The following is a 20,360-nucleotide window of genomic DNA, read 5'->3' on the forward strand; positions in this document are numbered from 1 at the left end:
CTACAAAGCCTATATAAGGCTAGTACTCCTAGGAGTAAGGAGAAAGCAGGGCATGTGAGACAGCCAAGAACCAGAAGATAGTATATGCTACACCTTACCATGCTGGCACAGTGCCCCTGCTTCCTGGAACTTCAAGGAGAATTGGCTGCCTGAGGAGATACTTTTGTCACATAGATAGTCAAGTACCTGTCCTTTCATACAATGCCATCCAGGAGTTTGTGTGGCATTGTATTAAAATAATTAATGGACTGCATGGAAGTTTTCATAAAGGACTTTTAATCCCCCTTTTTAATTGTAGCTGGACTACAATTTTCAGAACTCTAGTTCTGTAAAAGTTTTATTTATTAGTCATGTCCCCCAACAAATTAAGGTGTTTTATCTACTCAGATCACTCAAAAACACTTAGTTTTTATTAAAGATTATTAAAAGTTTTTGATACCCTAGTGAAGCTTCTACAACACTGAGCTTTAATAGAGTGTTCCCTGTTCAGTCTATAATCAGTTTTAAAAATTACAACCAGTAGCCAACTGTCAAGGTCTGTAATACCCAGAACTTCCTCAGTCTTTTTTTTTTTTTCAAACTAAAAGTTTAAAAAGTTATAAATCGCTTGTCAGATGCAGATCTTAAGGCCTTTAACAAGTGAGATAAACTTCAAATAGTGAAAGTGAGGCACAACACTGGAAACACAACCCAGTTCTCTGATTACTCATCTCTTGCTCTGTCCTCTGGATTACTTTCCAGTCCATCCAGTCAGATTTCTGTTAGAAGTCATTCAAATAGTATCCATACCATGTGTAGATTAAAATATATTACCTGTCCCACAAGATTTAACATTTTCAGCAAAACAGGAGAGAGAAAAACAGGCACAACTGGAGTTCTATTAGGGTTTGAAGCCAGAAGGGACTATTAAAAATAATGTAGACATCACAGGCCCTTAGATCAAAGAAGTAGGAACAAACGTATTGTTAAAGGGTAAGAGAGAGAACATGATAGGGAAGGAAATGAGGAAGCTTATGAGATGGGGTTTTATAAGGTCTTGCCTTGGGCTTGACTATATGGCCAAGTTGCACATAAACCTGTTAAAGTCATCAGAAACAGGGTTAAACCTGTAACAGAACATAAGTTCAGTTCAGTTAGAGCTGGTGCAGTCACCTACCCTGGAGGTTTTCAAGAGGAGACTAGACAGTCACCTCGCTGGGGTCACCTAACCCCAGTTGCCTTCCTGCCTAGGGTGGGGGGCCCTGTCCCTCTAACCGGAGCAGGGCCATGGCCAAACAGCCCTTGTCAAGCATTCCCCCCTCCCCACTCCAGCAGTAGGGGTGGGAGAATGGCCCCATCATCTGCCAGCAGCTGGGGCTGTGGGACCAGGAGGGCCAACCTGGAGGTGCTGCTGAGGGCAGACGCAAAGGGGCCAGCCTGAGCTGGGCTCTTCCCAGTGGGCTGTACCTTGGGCTGGGGCTGCAGGGGGCTGCCTGGCCAGATTGCTCCCAGCTCCCGATGCCCAGGCCAGGTAGAGCTGTCACAGAGCTGCAGCTGGCTGGGAAGGGCCCAGCAGGGCCAGGCCATGGGGGCAGGGTCCTTCACAGCTGGCTGTGGCTCCTTGACAGCCTGGCCTGGCAGCACAGGGTGGGGCTAGCCAGGCAACAGGCTACCGAGGCGGGCTCGGAAGTGTCAGTAGGCCCTACGCCCACTAGCTGCTGCTATGCCCCATCCTGTGCAGCATCTGGTGGCTTTAGCCACACCACATGCCGTGGGCTGGCCAGGGCCAGGCAGGCTGTTCTGCCCCTCTCGCCTCCAGTTGCTGCTGCCACAGCCACTACTACCCCTGCCTGCTCTGGAAGTTTCAGCCCCGCAGCCTCTGCCCAGCTCATGGGACTCTGGCTCCAGTTCCTGGAAGCCTTCCATCTGCTCCACTTCCAAGAGCTGCTCATCGCACTGGGCAGGCAGAAGGCAACTGGAGTTAGAGGATGAGCTCTATGCACTAGGTAGAAACTGCTGGGCTGAAGCTCCCCTGCCCAGCTCTGATGGCCTTCTACCTGCTCTGCCCACCTGGCACGATGAGCAGCCCCTGTGGGCAGAGTGAATGGAAGCCATCTGGCAGCTGGATCAGAAGCCATGGGGCTGAAGCTTCCTGCCCACCCACCCAAGCAGTGTTGTATGGCGGGGCAGTGGCAGCAGCAGTTGTAGTAGCTGGAGATGAGGGGGTGGAACAGCCCACCTGGCCCCCACCAGCCTGCGGCTTGTGATGTGGCTTCAGCCACTGGGTGCTGCACAGGACAAGGGGTATAGCTGCAGTGGACAGCTGCCAGACTTGGGACCTGCCAGCGCCTCCAACCTTGCGTAGGCAGCCCGCTGCCCAGCTAGCCCCTGCCCACGCTGCCAGGCTGGGCTGCAGAGCTACAGATGACTGGGAAGGGCTATGCCCAGGATGGCTCCTACAGGCCCTTCCCAGATGGGTGCGATTCCATGACAGGACTGGCCTGGGTGCAAGGACCCAGGACCAATCTGGCCACACAACCTCTGCAGCCCCAGCCCAAGCCAAAACCCTCTGGGAAGGGCCTAGCCCAAGCTGGCCCCTATGCATCTGCCCTCAGCAACACCTGCAGGCTGGCTCTGCTCAGCCCCACAGACCCAGCCTTGGGCAGATAGCAGAGCCATGCCAGCCAGCTCTGGCCAGGTCCCCCACCGCCCGAGCAGGAGCAGGGGGGAAATCTGGGTAGACCCTGGCTGGGGTCCCATGTCCACCAGAGACAGGGGAGTTTAATCCCACCCCCATTCCCCTTCACCCGAGGCTCTGCCCCAGCCTCAGGGATACACCTGGCAAGGGGTGCTTCCCACCTCCACAAACCCTGGCTGGAGTCCCTACAGGCCAGGGTTGGGGTTTAAAACCCTACACAACCATACTTAGCAGCCTGCATGGGCCTGGTCACGCCCCCCTCCAGTCAGCTTTCCTCCAGCTGTGTGGCTGCTACAAAGCACCCTCCGGCTTCTAGCCTGAGCCACTGCAGGCATGCACCTGCATTTCCAGAATCAAAAGTAAATGTCTATTCACTTGCAAACCGATTCAGTCTAACCTGCAAAGACTGAATCAATTCCAGCTCTGGCTTTTCGAACCTCTGTCCCTAGCCTGTAAAGTCAGGACTAGGACTCAACTTAAATGTGATAAGACACATAGTTAGTGATAGGATCAACTGTATTCATAAGGATATAATAGTTGGTCTTACAGAAGATCAACCTTATTTGTTTATGTTTAGGAATGTTAAAGAAATGGAAGAGGAACTGAAGTTCAGTAAAACTGAGCAGGGAGAAAGAAGTTCATGAAGATTAAGATTACAATTTGTTGAGAAGGGATTTAGCAAAGTAAAATGAAACCTAAAATGAAAAATCCTATAGTTCCTCTCACGTAGTATACTTTTGCGCTTAGTGAGTGGCTTCAAGAATCTCGGTCTATTTAGTGACTTCAAAAAAGGTTAAAATGAGCATCATGATGTACAAGCACATACATGGGGAAGAGATTTCTGATGATGATGTAATATAACAGAAAAAGGCACATCAGTGGGCAAAGATTCAGATTTGAAGCTAGATAAATTCAGACTTAGACAAACACTTTATTTTTAAAAAGCAAAGATAACGAACGGGCTGTGCAGAGCAGGTAATATTCGATTTGACAGACATGTTGAATATTAAAATGGGTCCCACTTCAATTTGGCATCTGCTTTGAGTAGAAGCGGGTCCGATTCGACTCAAGGTCGAAGCTCAGTCAAATATTCGAGCTGCTTCAACTTCCCCAAAGGTTGTAATGGGGCAGGTCAATGCAGGCTATAACTTTGGCATATCTTGTCTGATCTTGATGAAACTTGCAGGAAAGGTAGCTTCTGAGGAGCCCACAAAGCATGCCAAGTTTCAACAAGATAGGTTCAGGGGGTGCAGAGAAACTGCACCCCAAATTTGTGAGAGCAAACCGCCTGTAACTTCTACGTGCAAAGCCACAGGGAGCTCAAACTTGCAGGAGTGGTAGCTCCTGAGGAGCCCACAAAGCCTGCCAACTTTCAACAAGATAGGTTCAGGGGGTTTGGAGAAACAGCACCCACATTCTTGAGAGAAAACCTCCTGTGACTTGTATGGAAAGCTACAGGAAGCTCAAAACTGCAGGCTTGCTCGCCCCTGAGGAGCCCACAAAGCCTGCCAACTTTCATGGTGATAGGTGCAGGGGTTTGGGGGAAACTGGACCTTAGGCTGCTGACAGACAAAACTCGTGCTCCAGATGGAGCGAGGAGGGTGGCATTCGCTCCATCTGCACCTGGCGCTTGGGGACCCCCAGCAGCGGGACCTCTACCTTGAGGAATACCAGCTGCTCCCCCAAACCAGGATCCAAGCAGGTGTGGTGGGGTGTCACAACATCCGCAGCCACGCTGAACACCCTCTCGCTTGGCACGCTGGTCGGTGGACAGGACCGGTATTCCTGGGCAACTGTGGCCAGATCTGGCCACATTGGGCTGCGGGTTGCCCAGTAGGCCAAGGAGTCACAGTCCAGGGGCTCCACAGGCTCAGCAAGATAGGCAGACACCACGGTGTGAGGGCTGTCTGCCTCATCTTGGGGTCTGGTGGGTCTGGATCCCATAAAGTTTGCCATGGCCTTAGCCCATATTGGCAGTGCCTGTGGTGGTAGGGAAGACTGGCTCCTGGATGGGGGACTGGGTTCAGGCAGTGGATCCCCCTGTCCCACTTCCCCCCGGCTCCGCCGTTCCACCTCCATCACTTTCTTAATAAGTATCTCCCTCCAGTGACTCAGTGTCTCGCTGCCACATATGGTGCCCTTCACCCTTGGGTCATAGATGGCAGCCAGCATATGCAATGCGTTGGACCCCAAGGGTTCAAGCCTTTTCCTAAGGCCCTCCTTCAGCCACCTCACCAGCGCCTGCACATCTGGTGAAAGCGGCCTGCCTCAGCCAGGAACATTGGCCCCCAGGAAGCTCTCCATTTGGCTGTGGAGCTCGTTCACTATGGGGACCACCTGGCTGAGGAAGGCATCAGCAGCACTGAAGGTCTCAGTGGCCTCGAGGAAGGGCTTGAGGACCAGCAAAATCTGGGAGATGGCATCTCACTCACCTGTGGTCAGGGGGCCGCTGATCCCAATCTCCCCAAGCAAGGCCAGCTCATGGATGGCCTTCTGTTGCTCCACCAGCCTCTCGAGCATCAGAGATGTGGAGTCCCACCAAGTCTCCACATCCTAGATGAGACTGCACTGCGGGACATGTAGCTCTGCTCGTTTGTGTGGCAGCATCTTGCCCCCCTTGATGCTCCAGTGGAAGTAGCCCGCCACCTTCCTGCATCTGGAAATGAGCCTGCTGGTGTTGCTGGCAGCCCTGTCCCCTTCCAAGGCATCCCTCACAATCATTGTCAGTGACCATGAAGCCACGGGTGAGCTCAGCCTGCTCAACGCCCAGCCACCCCTGCACCATTCGGTTCATGGCCCCCCTTATCTCTGCTGCTGTGTGGGACTCATCCATCACCTTGGCATGAAGGAGAGCCCACCGACGGCCTGACTGGCCACACCAGTGCCCTGTGAGGGAGAGATACGCATGATCTCTGCCCCAGCTGCTCCAGATGTCCGAGGTGAAGTGTACAGTCACCTGTGGACCTGCCTTGTGCAGCTCCTCCCTCAAGTGCTCCCTGCATGCTTCGTATAGGGAGGGTACCACCGTCCCATGCGGGCATCTGGTAAGATGGAGCCAGCAGTGCCAGGAGCCGCCTGCACCCTGGCCGCTCAACAAAGGTGAAGGGCTGGCCATCCAGAGCAAGCATCTCCCCAATGGTCTGGGTGACCTTGCTCGCATTTGCAACTGGTCCCTTTTGCCCCCCATGTTCCAGGGTGCCCTGCCTCTGCTGTGGGGGGACAAGGGCTGTGGAGCAAGCGGGGGCCATTTCTGTGGCAAAGGGGTGGTACCTGCAGAGATGATCCAGCATCCCCGAGGTGGTCAGGCACTTTGTTCCCTTGCCCCGCCTGATTTTGGCTCGGCAGTGCACGCAGATAGCAAACGCGGGATCATTTGCCAGCTCGTAATGATCCCAGGCCATGCTAGCACTAGGCCTTTCCCTCTGGCGTGCAGGTGCATCTGTGGATGCTGCTGAACTCTCCCCCTCTTCAGCAGTCAAGAGGCACAGCAAGAGAAAGAGTGGACTCAGCTGAGCTGCTTGCCTTCACCTGTATGGAGGCACCTTCTGAAGTGCCTTCTGGGAAAGATCTCGTGGCTAGAAAGGAAAAAATCTGAGGGGTGTCGAGCACAAACTCGACTGATTCCCCCTCCTTCCCTTGCCAGGGCACTGAGATCCAGATCCAGCGCCAACTCTTCTTCTGGCGCGGGAAGGCTCAGCATAGGCAGTGACACAGGGGTGGAGTGCACTGCTGTGCTGATTGCAGTTATGGTGGGAGAGGTGGGAGAGGTTGTGGCTACATGTCTGGACATGAGAGAATCTCAGGCACAGGCAGTGGCTCTGGTGGCACTGCTGCTCCCCTCTCCTTACTGCTTGTAGCCGCCTCATCCCTTGTAGCGGGAGGAAAGAGGCTGCATCTGGGTTTGGTGGGGGGAGAAACTGCAGCTCTCCTGCTTGCAGCCCCCCTTGCTCCCCTTCATGCAGGCTGGCCAGTGCAGCCACCTGCCTTTCCACCCGGCTTCATAATGTGTTCCTTCGTATGTAAACTGGAACCTAAGTTTGCTGTGCACCGTGGGTTAGATTTGCGGATCTTATGTAAATGTGTTTGTGCATGTAGATAATATATTGAGAAGCGTTGGTGTGGTGGAAAGAATGAATGATGTATAAAAAAAATAGAAACTAAATTCCTATATATAGAATAGATCCTAGGCTACTACTAACCCTATCCAATATAAGCGTAAAATATGAAAAGTAGTTATAAAATAAAAGCACTAAGTTCTCAGAAATCCCTGTTGCTAGCATTGCAAGCAGGGAATCTGTTGAAGATCAGGGCTTCCAGCTGTCGTGGTCTGACGCAGAGGTGCTGGAGAACACCAGCAGCTCAGAAACTGACCCTGAGGCAGAAAGCAGGGAGCTGAAAAACTGCTGCCTTTTATGCATTTTCTCTGGCCCTCCCCCAGAGCACTGGGATTGGAAGGGACCTCAGAGAATGCTGACAGGTCACTGGCCAGCCACACATGTGAGTCATGAAAGCACTCCTTGCCCCCTCCCCCTCCCTTCCCTTACTTTCCTTTTTTTGTCCCCCACAGGGAATCCAGTAAAGGCAAGTTGAATATTCGACCGTTGTTGAATATTTGACCCGCGCTGTTAATATTCGACTCCTGGTATTCGATTCGACAGCTATTCGACCAACTGCTATTCGACTCGACTTTCACTTTTCAAGGTCAAATACGAGTCGAATCAAATATTAAGTCGAAGCTTTGCACAGCCCTAAAGATAACCATGAAGATAACTTAACTAAAGATATGGTGGATTTTCCATCATTTGAAATTTTTAAATCTAGACTGGATGGCTTTGGAGAGACAGCCAGTGTTTAGAAGCTATGAGCTTAATAAATCAAATTAAAAAGGCAGAAATTGCTAGTGATGTTCTTTGGCTTGTATTATGAGGTCAGACTGTTCCCCTTTTGGCCTTAAGCTTCAATTCAATTAAGGAAATATTATATTATTTTTGAGAAATACCGTACATTGCAGAGGAGAGGAGAAAGAAGAGTTTAAATCCTGTATTCTGACTCTGTCATATTGTTCAGCTTGGCAGATCCATCCACGGAGATGTAAGTCTACATAGGGGAATTCAGACAGCATGGAATTACCAGAGCATTAGGGCCTATAGCAACCAGCAGTAGAGGAATAGCTAAGGCTGGGGAGAGTAAAATACAACCCACAGGCTGGATTCGGCCTGCCAGGCCATGCTATCTGACTAGCAGAGCCCCTAAAATAATTTAGAAAATTAATATTAATCTGCCTCTGGCTGGCTGTCAAAGATGGCAGTAGGGACACAGGGAAAGCTGGCAGCAGAACCAAGCAGCTGCAGCAGCAAAGCCTGCCCAGCCCCACTTCTCCTCACCCCTGGAAGCCTGTGCCTAGCAGAGGCTTCTGGCCTGGGACCATGGGGCAGTTCCTGCCCCCCTCAGCTGGAGAGGAAAATTCAGATACGTGGGGAGGACCATAGGCGATTGCCCTAGTCCTCAGGGTCAAGCTAGGCCGGTTCCTGCTGTCCCCATGCTGCAGCTGGGAACCATGGGGTGCCAGAGCAGCGGGCAGGGAGGTGGAGAGGAGCAGCAGCAGTCAGGAAAGCTGGGAAATGGCTGCAGCAGGCAACAGGCAAGGTACAGGGAGTACGGGGCCCTCACTTGTGCCCTGGGGCCAAGGCTAGTGGGGACCCAGGGAGGAACAGCAAGAACACAGACCTGGGCTGGCTTCCCCTTCTCTCTGCTGGAACAGTCCACCTTGGCTTCGTAGAGCCTCTGCTGGCCCATGCCCCATGGTCCTGCCACTCCACGCTGGGCGCTGCCAACATTGGCCCTGGTGCACCAGTGTGGGCCCCGCACTTCCGCCCATCTGTCGCTGCACTCTGTCCACCTGCTTGCTACCTTCCCCCCAACCTGCTGCAGCCATTTCTCTGCTTCCTTGCCCACTACTCCACTCTACCCCCTTGTCCACTGCTCTGGCACCACATGGTTCCTGGCTGCAGCACCAAGCCACAGGACTCAGCAGGAACCAGCCTGGACCCTGCAATTCCTGGCTGGCCCCATGTGGATCCAACTGGGCTGGTCTAGCTCCTGCTGCGTCCTGTCCGTGTGTGTGTGGGGGGGGGGGCTGGAAGCAGCATGAGAAGGGTCTGCACTAGTGCCCTGGGGCCAGGAGCAGCAGGAGCATGGAGCCTGGGCTTGGAGGAGCACTGGCAGGGCTGTGGGCAAATCCTTCCCCTCCACACATGCCACAAACCCTGTCCAGCTACCCTCTCCCCATACACTCAGCCTCCCACAAACCCCATACCCACACTCCACACACACCCCCACATGCTCCCCCGTATCACATACACCCACAATCCCCATGCCTGCCCACTCCCCCACAAACCCCACATACCACCACAGCCCCCCACAAACCTATACCCACCTACCCATACCCACCCTCACCCCCCAACAATATACAGGAGCAAGGCTACATTTTAATCTGTTATACAATCACTTCTATGTACACTAAACAAACACAAGTAAATCAGGACAATTTTTTTTTTTAAATCAAATTAATGAATGTTGCAGTAGACGTTTGATTTTTACAGTATAATTTGGTATTTTTCTGGTTCTGAGATTGAAAACCCCCTTGCTGAAAGAACTACTTCCAGGGGGCAAAGGGAGGACTTCCAGTCTCAAGATGGCAACCAGGGGGCAGGGTACCTGTCAAGGGGCAGGGCTACCCATCCAGCCCTCAACGGCTTGCCAAAACTCAGTAAGCAGCTCTCCAACTGAAATAATTGCCCACCCCTGAACTAAGGACAAAGGGTTCAAGTAGAGGTCTTTATAAAAGCCAGAGAATTCCTGGATGCCATCATAGTATCCTACCTACTTGTTTATGTTTTTGTGCTACTTTCAGGCAGACTGACTGGTCTTTTCTGATCAAGAAGTGCCAGTCTCTCTCTTCATAGAACAATAGGGAAAAAAGGGCTGGAAAGAACCTTGGGAGGTATCTCATGCCAACCCCCCGCTCAAGGCGGGATCATCTATCTAAAGTGTCTTAGAGAAATTCAAGTCTTATCTGCACCTAACCCCAAATGACAAGGATTGCCCAACCTTCCTAGGTAACCTGTTCCAACAGCTCAACCACAGGGTCTGGTACAAAGATGACACTGATTTTAGATACTTGGGAAACAGGAAGAATACTGGAGAAAGTGAGAGACCACCCAGCAAGTTGCATTAGCAAAGATGGAAGGAAAGGAACTGGGTGCAGAATCAAGGAGAAAGGGATCAGCTGTGTTGAAGCCAGATAGATCAACTACTCTGATTAAGATTTAGAAAGAAATTCGCCACCTAGGTTAGGATAGTTCTGGTGTGGCATAGTGTGGAATAAAACTAAATGAGTTAAACAGGAAGCTCCATAATGAGCTCTATAATTTGTAGGTAAAGAGGTAAAGGAAAGGAACATGATATATTGAGGAATCACAGGAAGGTTTTTTTTCAAAATAGAAGTAGCATCAAGAGAAAGGGCATTTTAAGAGTTGTTTTAATTATTTGCTTTGGGATTTTGACTGAAGTAAATTTGGTTCTAGTGCATTCTCTAACCTTGATAATTTCTATTTTAAATTTGCTTTACTTTCTACTTTAAAAGTTCCTTCAGAATTTAATTCTTCTACAGACTAGGTCTACATGCTTATTTCATCCATCTTTGTGTGAACACTTAAAATTAGAGATTTTATCCCTGAAAAGGTGAAAAATTAGGCAATTGCCTTTACTTGTCCAATCTTCATCCATTATCTTCCCCATGTTTCTTTGCACAGTATTATCAGTTTTGCACTTGTTTTACATTTCCTTACCTGCAATTACTGCTACCCACATTCACTGCTTTCTGTTTATAGCTGAGAGACCAATTCTACTGTTGCAAAGTGCAACAGCGGTGTAATTCCATTACATTATTCACATTCCCACTGCTGTAACAGAACAGAAGTTCAAGAGGTAAGAATTTTACAGGTTCACTTAGGCCCTCAGGACTACTTGACATTATAGAAAGAATGGATGATGCACGTAGAAATGGTGCCTTTTGGGGAACTGAAATGAATCCCTTCTAATTCCTCAAATCCCAGGACACCAAAGATTTTCATAGGGTCATTCAATGTCTTTTTCCACAAGCCAGGAACATTTTTGCAAGTTGCTGGTTTTCTGGTACCTATAGCAGAAGTGCCAAGTATGTGGAGACTCAAGGGCCCTGCCCCCCTTGGGAAGAGGATTGTCACCTGAAATGTGTAAAACTTTCCACGTCCATCATCTTAGTGCCCGCCTGCCTCCCTCCCTCCTCCCCCCTTGTAAAAGTAAAAGTTGGTGCCTATGGCAGGAAAGTCTAGGAGTGAAAAGAGAGGCATACAGACTGTGGAAGAAGGGGGTAGCCACCAAGGAGGAGTATACCTCCTTGGCTCACACTTGCAGTCAGAAAGGCCAAAGCAGCAATGGAACGCAGGCTGGCAACAAAAATTAAAAACAACAGAGTCCTTCCGGTATATAGGGAGCAAAAAGGCAGCACATGGCAGCATGTCACCCCTGCAGGACAGAGTAGAACAATTGGTAATGGATAGGAGGGACAAAGCTGAGATCTTCAATGAGTTTTTCACATCTGTATTTCTGAACACAGATAAAGACATATCTCCCAGTTGGATTATAGACAGGCACAAGAGGGACACTAACCCACCAACAGTTAGTGCTGACCTAGTGAAGGGGCACTTGGAGGGGCTGGATGTGTTTAAGACAATAGGCTCAGACTATCTTCATCCAAGGGTGCTAAGGGAATTAGTCCACATCATAGCAGAACCACTGGCAAGACTGCTTGAGCACTCGTGGCACTCAGGATAGGTCCCAGAGGACTGGAAAAGGGCCAGTGTGGTCCCTATTTTCAAGAAGGGGAGGCAGGAAGATCCAGGTAACTATAGCCAGTTAGTCTCACTTCTATCCTTGGGAAAACCTTTGAAAAAAAAATTAAGGATCACATTTGTGGGAGTCCAGCAGGAAAAATAATGCTGATGGGCAACCAGCATGGATTCATAGCAGGTAGATCCTGCCTAACTAATCTTGTTTCTTTTGATGACCAGGTCATAAAATGCTTAGATGCAGGAGTCAAGAGAGATGTCACTTGGATTAAAGGTGAGAGGTGTCACTTGGAGAGGTGTTTACTTGGATTTAAAAAAAGCCTTTGAGATGGTGTCTCATCCCATTCTTATAAATAAACTAAGTGGCTGTGATGTAGATGATTACACAGTCAGGTGGGTGGCAAATTGGGTGAGGGACACACCCAGAGAGTGGTGGTGAATGGGTTGGTATCGACCTGGAAAGATGTAGGCAGTAGGGTCCCCCAAGTTTCAGTCCTTGGACCAGTGCTGTTCAATATCTTCATCAGCAACTTGGAAGAGGGTGTGGAGAGTACTCTGTCCAAATTTGCGGACAACACCAAATCGTGGAGCACAGTAAACACACTGGTGGGCAGGGAACAGATTCAGGCAGATTTGGACAGGTTGGAAAAGTGGGCAGAACAGAATAGGATGTAGTTCAGCAAAGGTAAGTCCAAAGTGCTGCACCTGGGGAGAAAGAATCATCAACACACATACAGATTGCGAGATCACCTTCTAAGTAGCACAGGGGCAGAAAGTGATCTCAGAATCATACTAGACTCATACTAGACGAACATTGGTCATCAGTGTGACAAAGTGATCAGTAAAGTCGACTGCACTCTATCATGCGTTAGCAGGTGCATCGTGAACAAGTGTAAGGAGGTGATACTTCCCCTTGGTAAGGCTGCAGCTGGAGTACTGGGCGTCGCGCTTCAAGAAGGATGTGGATAAACTTGAGAAGATCCAAAGGAGGGCTACTCATATGGTTAGGGGCCTGCAGGTAAGGTCCTATGAGGAGAGATTGAAGGACCAGGATCTCTTCAGCCTCCGGAAGAGAAGGCTGAGAGGTGATCTGCTTGTGTACGAATTCATAGGGGGGGGCAGCAAGAATAGGAGATACTCTGCTTATCAAGGCACCCCTTGGGGTAACTAGAAACAACGGCCACAACTGACAGACAGCAGATTTAGACTGGACATCAGGAAGAACTTCTTTATGGTCAGGGTTACCAGAATCTGGACTGGGCTTCCAAGGGAGGTGGTGCTCTGCCCTACCCTAGAGGTCTTTAAGAGAAGCCTGGAGAAGCACCTAGCTGGGATCATCTGACCCCAACACTCTTTCCTGCCCAGGGCAAGGGGGCAGACTTCTGACCCTAAAAAGCTATGAAATCTATTAAATCTTAGTGCCTCCCTCCCCCCACCCAGGCAAAAATAAAAGTTGGTGCCTATGGCCTGTAGGACAAAAACAGGCTTCCTGGACCCCAAGAAGGCTCTCAACCACCCCATCTCCAGTGGTTGCTAGGAGCCCTTAGAAATTCTCACCAAATTCTGTGCACTATTTTTTTTTTTTTTTTTACCTGTGCAATAGTCTCTAGGTGACCTCTGAACAATCCCAAGGCAGAAAGTTATTAGCAGCTCTTCCCTGACTAAAATTGGACAGGATGCTTGATCAGATAGTCAGGAAAACTGAATTTTCAGTGCCCTAAGAATACTCAAAAGCGCAATACTGTATGTTTTTGTGAGATGCAATGAAGACCCTGCACATTCTACACCAACTTGGACCTAAAATAGCCAGTTCCCTGGTTTCTAACACACTCCAGAAGTGTCCAGAAATTCTGCAGTAGTTTCAAGTCAAATTTTCAAATGAACATTTTAACTGAGTTAAATGATAAAAATAATATCAGAGTGGTCTCTTGTGCCATTTTTTATTGTTAGATCCACTATGTTCTATTCTATAACTCTTTAGCCATAGTCAACCACTGACTGTTGCAGTCATGTATAGCTGCAGTTAGCAACCATAAGGAAACAAGCTGGACACTTTGGCAAGTGAGAAATACTGGTGTTGACACCCAAAAATGGAAGTATACGAAGTTGCTGCTATAAGCAATAAAAAAATAAAATCAGCCAACAAATTATTAATGCAGACTTTTGAAATTAGCATAAGTAGTTTCCAGCCTTCACACTTCTATTGGGATGGGTGGATCAATTGTCATAGGCTGCACACAGAGCCAAACAGTGCTCCTTATTGTCCTCAGAAGTAGCCAAAGTTCCTGGCACAGGGCAAGTCACATCCAGAATGACCTGGAGAGATGTTCCTATTAATCTTTTCTCTGTAAACAAGAACTTTGAACTCTTATTTTTTTAGTCTGTTTCTCAGTTAACTCAAATTATAATACCAGACCAGTAAAGCCCTTTAATTAGAAGTGCAGAACAGCAGACTTACTGAGGAATAGTCTTTGTATCCAAATTAAAACAGATCTTTCAGAGTCACTCTGTTGTCATCCATCTTCTCGCATCTTCAAAGGAATAGCATCTAAACAAGTCTGGTGCACGTAAAATATCCTGCCTCCCATAATAGCACCCACTATTTTTATCCTTGTTTTTTTTGTTTTTGTTTTTAATGTGGAGGGGGCTGTAGCAGAGATCTATTTAGCAAAATCTATCAAGGCACCAAATAGGAAGTGCCATACATTTTACCAGAAGTGTAGAACATGTTTCTGAGAACATTTTAAAAACTTTGTTCAGCTAAATCTATAGAAAATACATCACTACCTTGATCAGGCTTCCATAACAGTTAATGTCTCCTGAGTGAGGGAAGATAGAGGGTACCATTGCAATAACAACAGTATCTTGGTTTTGAATCCAGCTAATCCTACCGAGGCAGCTCATTCTCAAGGCTTTCCATTGAACATCCAAGGTTATGTCAACAGTTGAACAGATTGTGAATTAATAGGAGAGTACATTGCCAATTTAGGAAGTGATGCAGAGTGGGTTGGTTTGGGCAATGTGGAGTGCTTCGCTTCAAATAAAACTACATTGGGATATTGTAAGGATAAATGTACAATGGCCAAAGATCCTTGCATGATCTTCATCCAAACAAATTTCTGGATTCTTTTCCAGACTTACAACATTCACAGGAAGAGGCATTTGGGGAACAGGTAAGATGTCCCTGTTCGCTGGAAATGAATCAGAAGACAATTAGATTGAGCATTCCATGCCAACTGCAGACTTCTGTATTCGTGTATAGGTGCAGTTAGCACCCAAAACTCAACAAGCTGGACAGGTCAGGAGGTGAGAAATATGGGTTTTGACACTCAAAAAATAGTACAAGTACAGGAAGTTGCTGCTGTAAGCAACTTTAAAAAAAAATCAGCTGTCAAATTATGAATGCAGACTTTTGAAATGAATATAATTAGCTTTTCAGGTTTCACACCTCCATTAAGTTGGATGGATCATTTGTTATAGGCTGCACACAGAGTCAAACAGTGCTCCTTACTGTCCTTGAAGTTTGATGGTGCAACCGAAGTTGGAACACTAGGTTGGGGTTGAGCCTAGAAGTCAATCCCAGAGATGCTGTGAATCGGATTAAGCAGCAGCTGGTTCTTCAGACATTGAAGCAGGAGTGAAGGACACAATTGTTAATGGTACTGTTGTAGCTATATTGAGATTCTCAGTAGCAAAAAAAAAAAAAAAGGCATCTCCGTCACTGGTACTGGTAATGCTATTACCACAGAAGTTAAGGAAAGGATATTATGCAAAAGGAGCAGCTAATTTCACACATCGATGCAATTCTAGACCTTTCATACCATGTTCCCTCAGCGCTCCTACGGTAGCCAATTTAAGCTGTGATGTCCTTGGAATGGGACCAAGGCGAGGACCTAAATCTCTCCTTAGTCTATGTTTAAAAAAAAAGAAAATGAAAAGAGATCTCACTCACCCTGAGGAACAAGCCTCCTTTCTCTTCATAAGAGCTGTTATACTGGGTCAGACCAATGGTCCATCTAGCCCATTATCTGGTCTCCAACAGTCGCAACGGGTGAGCACTGAACTGGATCACTCTAGACTGATCTATCCCCTATTCATTACTCTCCTCAGAATCCACCATCATTGGTTTAGAGATGCCAGAGGAAACATCTCCAACCACTCTGTTTAGCAGCTATTAATAAATTCTAGTTTTCGATTTGCCTGATCTCCCAGAGTCCTAAGCTCTTGTCTTGAAAGATTGGTTTTCATAGCTCCAGGGCACCACGTTCACAGAAGCACTCCAGCACAGAGGTGGAGGTTTCAGGGTGGGGAGGAGTCCACCCTTGGACACCTGAAGTATTCATGTGCCTTGGGAGCCTGAAAGGGCAGATTCCTTCTAAAACCCTTAACCAGACTGCAGTACTGCTTTCCACAGAGTATGCCTCAGCACTGATCATATCAGTACCGGTCATCTGCATTGTTTGGCACCAAAGGCTAGTGACTGGAGGCCTTTGGCAACATATATACCAGGAACATGTTATATGTAAGACCAGGGGACTTGGGTCTTGCAACTTCACAAAAAGTCTTCATTATTGGCTCAATATTAGGATTACTACATTAGTACTGGGAACTTCATCATTTATTCTTAGAAAACTATGCAGAGATATGAAGGGGGGCTTTTTTTAGATCTCTATGAAAGAGCAATATTAATAATCCTCTTCCCTCCCAGTTATCAGCAAGAGACGTCTACCGTATTCTCCAGCCTGTTTCTCACCTGACACTAAGACCCACTCACAATACAAGAAACGGGGAATAGGGTGCTTATGTATCATGGCTGTCAAATAAACAAGGGGCTCTGTACCCCACCTCAGCAAAACCTTGGCTCAAGGAGGCCTCAGCTTTCCTTCCCCCTCCCCCACTCCTCCCTGCACACCCAACCCTGTCTCCTTAGTTTAAAAAAAGTCTCAGTTTCTAGCGGGTTCCTCCATTCTCTCTTCCTTCCTGCAAGGTGACAAGATCTGGGCTGACAAAACTAATGACCAGGGAGTTTCAAGGCGCTTGCAGACTCCACCTGGAAAATAAATCAAGTGACAAATCTTCCAGGAAGATAGGGAGGTTCAACAATAAAACCAAACTAGTGAAATAGGGTACATCTGTGTGGATATCTGCATAGTCATTAATGATTGGTTTCTTCTGTGATTGGTTCCTAAACTTATTTAATGCATAACACCAGTACAAAAATGCAACAATTCCAACACATTTTAGATGTTTAACCCTGACACAGTTCCCCTTTACTGGCCAGCCTGATCAGATAGTTTCCATTCTCAAAGCATCCAACTGTCTCCCTAGACATCAAGGGTAAAACCTTATTCCCACTGAAACCAGTAGTAAACTCCTATAGACTTCAGTAGGGCTAGGATTTCATCCTGATTTAAGGAGGGATAGTCTGTCATCTGTCTCTACTTGCAAGAGGAATAGCTTGATTTAAGAAATTGAGGGCAAGTGGAATGGAAGAATTAAGTTTCTTTATTAATTCTTACTTCCTGTGAGAATAAACTGTGAAAGCTCTTGGTACCTGTATTCCTGCTCTTTTCCCTAGACTCATTTAGTGGAGCAGAATTGTGGTGGGAGGCTGTGGTAACAGAGGGAAAAGTAATCTCTTGGGTAGCCAGCGCAAGGCTTGGGATATTGGGACAGCTGCTGAGTTATATAAAGAATTACTTTAGAAAGCAGAGCAAAATCGGGTCAGTCAAATCCAAATCATCATTTAAATGGGTTAACAGTTTGAAAACACGAGTCCTGTTTCAAAAGCTTGAACCAGAGCGCCATGGATTGAACTGGTGTCTAAAATAGGGTGGTCCAACTTCTAAGTAGCCAGGGGCCACATTGTGGGGGGGGGGGGCGGTTAGGGCCCCTTCAGCCACACCTATGCACATGGGCAGCCCCTGACACCCTCACGCACCACTGCAATGCACCCCATGCTTCCCTTGTACCATGGGTTGCATCACCTTGCCCCTTGGGGCAGGTGCAGAAAGAAAAAGCTGATGAGTAGCAGGGGGGGCAGAAGGAAAGCTTAGAGACTAGCTACACCAGCAGCCAGAGAAATAAGTGGGGGCAGCAGCTGGGGAGGAGCTTGGGGCTGCACATGCAGGTTAATGTGGTCCCTGGGCTGCCAGGTGGAGTGCCCTGATCTAAAAGAAAGAGGTCTTCACAGATCTGTATTTGCTGGCAACAATAATTCTGGTTCCAATTCCAATTCTTCATCCAATTCAAACTAGCATCCATCTTCACCCATCTTTGTTGTCCCTGTATAAAGGAATTATGTAATAACCACAATAGATATTAAGAGAGTTAAAATGATCAGAGATGACAAAACTATACAGTGCTGCCTTCATTGTACTCCTGAATTTTATTCATAAAATTTATTATATTTATGGGATCATTTGTGGGGCTCTGTTTCAAGACTGTAGTCACAAATTTCTTTATATCCTTGGATTTAGGATAATCTACTGGTATTCCAAGGATTACAGATATTTCAAACTCTGACTTGGCTCTTTAATATAACTACTTTTTTCCTGCCAAGAATTGATTAGAGTAAGTACAGATATGTCTTCAATAGTTTCTTTTCTGTGCCTTTCAGTGTCCACAGGTCTTATTCTTGCATCTCTGGAAAATCTTGGATCTGAGGCAGAGTGATTCCACTGCCCCTTCTCCAACATTTAGGGTTAACATATTTCCAGCATCAAAAACAGGACACCTTTGAGAAGAAGGGAGGGGACAGGGGAGAAGAGGAGCAGAAGTGGAGTGTGTGTGCACATGCATGCGGTGTGGAGGGAGGGGGCAGTGATATGCCCATGACCTGTGGCTGCCCTTCACTTCTAAGCTACAGCCCCACCAGGTCTGCTCATGTCCCTCACTCCCAACCTGCAGCCCCCTGCGCTGCTGCCCATGCAGCTCACTCACATGCACTCTCTCTTTCTCTTTCACCTGCAAACAGTTGCTGGGCCCTGTATGCAAAGCATGCGATCCCTCAACAGCCAATCACCTTGTCCTGCTGCTCCCAGCCCCAAGCAGCCAAGCCACAAGTGCCAGGGAAAAGCAAAGACAAAGCAAAAACCTGGACATCTGCTTGCATTTCAAAAACCTGCCTGGACAGGAAGACAGGGAGGCAAAAAACTAACATGTCCGGGATAACCCTAACGTATGGTAACTCTACCAAAATTTTTCTTCTCAATAAAGCCCCTCTACTGCTCTCTTCCTTCTGGGCACACTGCGTGTTGCATTGTTGTTGCACTATTTAGCCATACCTCTGTTACCTTGAAGCTTGCTGCAGAACTAAAAACCTGCTTTGCAAGTTCAAGACACAGTGTATTATTGCCACTAGGAAACTGAAGCTTCCTCTTTACTTGTGCTCACTACGACTCGACTCCTTGCTCTCATTCTGTCCCCATCTCCTGAGCTATATGGTCATATTCTTCCTTGATTTTGATACAGTCACCTCTTACTATGCATCATTTAGGATGAGTCAGGAAAACATACATTTTGGAGCAACTCTGTCAAGGCAAGTTATTTGATTTTTTGAGCTGCTCACAAGATGACTTTGAAGAGCATTTTGGGTGCAGGCAGAAGTGCAGCTCCCAGATGTACCTCAGAATAATTTTTGCAAAGCGTTTGGACTTACAAGGTTACCCCAGACCAAACAGAAGTTCGCTGTTCCATGGAGGGGGGAATCTAGCTGTGGCTGGGAGCCTGCAGCCAGGTTCCTATCGCAACGGCCAGGCTCTCTGCCAGTGCTCGTTTTCAGAAGTGGGGGGAGGCAGTGGATGGTGCTCGTTCTTGGGGCTCTGCAGCTGGTGTTGAATGGTTGAGTGGGTGAATTGGAGCCCCCCCATGTTTGGGAAGGGGCTGCAAGACATCTGCCCCACCCTCCAGGGGGCGCTGAAAACCCCTCAGACTGAATTCCCTCTGCTCCCTTTCCCTCCTTCCATTCTCAGAACAGGTACAGGCTCGGAGCTCTGCAGACACATTATGAAAGATGCTACATATTTAACATCTTTATCTGATACCTTATGCAATGAGGGGTCAGATTTTTACCCTACTGACCATTTTTAAAACTGTTTGATCCTGTACACTTCTGTTTGGTCACACTGTAAACTGCTTTCTGTGGCCAGATGACGCAAAAATTGTCACTTTGATCTGCAATATTTGTGACTTGAATTGATGGCTCGCTTGCCAATAAGTGAGTTATAAAGCCTGAAACTTACACATCTTACAAATTTTTTCAGAACAGTCAATGGTGTAGGCTGTGCAGGGCCCAACTTCCCTGTAGAGACCTCATAATAGTAACATAAGGTCCTTCTATTATGTCCATGAAGTCCACGTATAATGGATGTCACCTTATAATGAATCATGTCCTCAATCTACCACACTATCTTATCTTTTATGTTGTTAGGGGCTGGAAGGGACCTTACAGATCATCGGGTCCAGCCCCCTGCACTTGGGCAGGTTGAAAACGTTCTGACTTGTTGTGGTCTTTTTGCATTCCCTGTAAGAGAAGTATTCCTCTGTTATTTTTCTGTAGTCAAAGAAACGTTTAAAAACTAAGCATTTTCAGGGTTCTTCAAGTCTAACAGGGGATGCCCCGAGTCTAACAAATCTCAGAACCACTGGTATAAAGGCACCATGAAGCAATGTACCCACACACATAGATGTTGTACAGGCTTAAAATATGCTGAGTTTACCAAAGTTCAGTATTGGTGTTGTTATCTATCCCATTTCAGGTATATTATATCCCACAATTTTATGAAAAGTTC

Source organism: Crocodylus siamensis, chromosome 4, assembly GCF_052110815.1.
Source record: "Crocodylus siamensis isolate JL-2025a chromosome 4, ASM5211081v1, whole genome shotgun sequence".
Classification (NCBI taxonomy): Eukaryota; Metazoa; Chordata; order Crocodylia; family Crocodylidae; genus Crocodylus; species Crocodylus siamensis.